The sequence below is a fragment of the Meles meles genome, chromosome 17, assembly GCF_922984935.1.
Source record: "Meles meles chromosome 17, mMelMel3.1 paternal haplotype, whole genome shotgun sequence".
NCBI lineage: Eukaryota > Metazoa > Chordata > Mammalia > Carnivora > Mustelidae > Meles > Meles meles.
In genome coordinates this window covers 34,291,440-34,294,223 of record NC_060082.1, presented here as the reverse complement: position 1 = coordinate 34,294,223, position 2,784 = coordinate 34,291,440, and positions in this window count along the sequence as shown.

Sequence of the window (2,784 nt, the reverse complement as noted above, 5' to 3'; positions counted from 1 at the left end):
GAATGTGTATTCACATTGTTTGTCCATTTTTTTAAAAAAGTGAGGTATACTTTACATATAACACATCAGTTTCAGGTGTACAACATACTTAAATAAGATTTGCACATTTGCAAAATTATCACCATGAATAAATCTAGTTAGCATCCATCACCATACAGTTATAATTCTTTTCTTACTATGAAAACTTTTAAGCAACCTAAGAGGTTACTCTTAGCAACCTTCAAATATGCAATACAGTATTATTAACCACATTACCATGCTGTGCATTACATTCTGTGACTTATTTGTAACTGGAAGTTTGTACCTTTTTGACCTCCTTCACCCACCTCACCCACCCCTGCCACCCGCCTCGGCAACCAGTAATCTGCTCCCTGTATCTAAGAGTTGTTTTTCTTTTCAAGAGACCACATATAAGTGAGATCATATGCTATTTGTGTTCTCTGTCTTACTGCACTTAGCCAAATGCCCTCAACGTCCATCCATATTGTTGCAAATAACAAGATTTCCTCCTTTTTAAAAAAATGGCTGAATAATATCCCATTGTATATGTACCACTGGTTCATTATCCACTCATCTGTTGATGAACATGTAAATCACTAATTCCATTCCACTATGATCTTTTTCCCAGGCTTTATCTTGTTCTTTCATTTGGAAGATGTTCTTTTGTTTCTTCATGTTTCTTGACCTTGTTGGTTTCTAGGTGTTTGATGAAACAGCTCTCCCAGTCCTAAAGCAGCACGCTGGTGTAGGGATATAACTTATCGTTCAACCCAGCCCTAGCTCTTGGTTGTCTCTCAAACCTTTGGGATTGTCCAAGCTGCCGGCTTTGTTCTCAGTGGCTCTCAGGAGTTGAAGGTGTTGTCAAGACTTGTCAGTGTCCAGGAGACGAAGACCCCAGTCAGCACCTAGGCTGATTGGAAGCCAGTCCCTCGGGTGCCAGCTTAGAAAGTGTGCAAATATACCTCCTTCAGGGGAATGCTGGGCAATGGATGCTTCTGGGTGCTCCCTCTGTATGGGGCCCTATGGCGATAGTTAAGAGCCGTTGCTTTATTTGTTACTGTCCCGCTGACCACCAGGGTCGGTTAGCAAGGGATATGTCCTGTGGGTAGCAGTCACAAAAGCTGGGGCGTCAGCCATGTACACAAGCTCCTTTCCCAGAGACATGGACAACCTGGGGCTGGGCAGAAGGGAGAGTTCGAAGAAGGTGCCTGTCACTCTGCCAGTCTCTGGAGAGGACTGTCTTGGGCTTACCCACATGTGTCTCCTTAGAAGCCTGTTCCTTAGGCCACAGCTATGCAGATAAGCTAAAAGGCCTGTTACAGAAAGACTGGGATGACTTCAGTCGGCCACCTCTGTGCTGTGTCCTGGACTGGGCAGCTGGTTAACAACTGTCAGTTTGTTACAGTCCCGTGTGACCTGCAGATGTAAGCCCCACGGGCCACCCGATAGGTGCATGAGCTTCTTTCCTGGAGCTGCTGGCAATATGGAGTCCAGCAGAGGGACAGAGGAAGACAGCGAGGTGTCTGGAGAGGACCTCAGTCAGCCGTTTTTAGTTAGAAGCCTGTCCCTCAGGCCTCAGAGATGTGGCTACGCTAACAGGTTTCCTTCCAGAAAGACTGGCGGCACATTTCAGTTGGCTGCCTCTGTGCTGTGTCCTGGGGTGTGGCCCGTTAACAGGTCCTTCTTTGTTATGGCCCTGCGGGACCTGCAATGTTAGCCTCCCTGGTCACCAGCACCAGGCAATCAAGCGGTGTTCCCTGGGTGGCAGCTATAAATGCCAAAGCCCTGGATGTGTGCACAAGCTCCCTTCTGAAAGACACCAGCAGCTGAGAGCAGGCAGAGGGACGGCAGGAAGATGGGGCCCTCCAGCCTCCACGGGCTTTGACGAGTATTTCAGCTGGGTCCTAGGTGAGGGTGACATTAGATACCTGCCCTTCAGCCTAAAGCTTTTAAGAGAAGCAAACAGGTCTCTTTCATAGAAAACCCAGGCGTTTCACTCAGCTGCTTCTCCACTGGACCCTGGGGGGTTATCTACACAGGCACTTCAGGAACTGTTTCTTGGTTCACTATAACCTTATAGACATAAGTCCCATTGGTTTTCAAAGCTAGATGTGTTTGCAGACCCATCTCTCGGGTGTAGGTCTTAAAAGACTGGGTGCCAGATGTGGGGTTCAAACATTTTTCTTCCAAAGAAGCTCAGACTTGAGTTCCCGCCTGACTGTGGGTTACCACATTTGGGGAGGATTTTATGGTGAGATACTATCTCATTCTTTCCTACCACTTTGATGTACATTTTTGTGTTTTTTAAAAGTAGGCTCCATGCCCCATGTGGCGCCTGAATTCACAAGCCCAAGATCAAGAGTCAGATGACCCACTGACTGAGCCAGCCAGGTGCCCCTGGATGTGGGTTTTTTTATCCACCGAACGTGTAGGAGTTCATCAAGTTAGTTTTCAGATTTCTTTCAGAGGGAACTGTTCCGTATGTAGCTGTAGATTCTGTGTGTTTGAGAAGAGATAAGTTCAAGATCCTCTTATGATGCCATCTTAAACCAGAGGCTCAGGTTACAAGACCCATTAACTGGCAACTACAGAGAGTTTAAGTAATACTTGCTAAGGACCCAGTTAGTGTTTTGACACAGAGAATTTAAACAAAAAAGGAAAGTAAGAAGCAGAAAGCTATTTTGTTTTGCTTTCTTGAGAAGTTGTTTCTACACAAAACTTTGGACTTGTAAAATTATTTCACTATTTCCTTCTCATGCTATTGTGTATATGTATTAAAAAAGA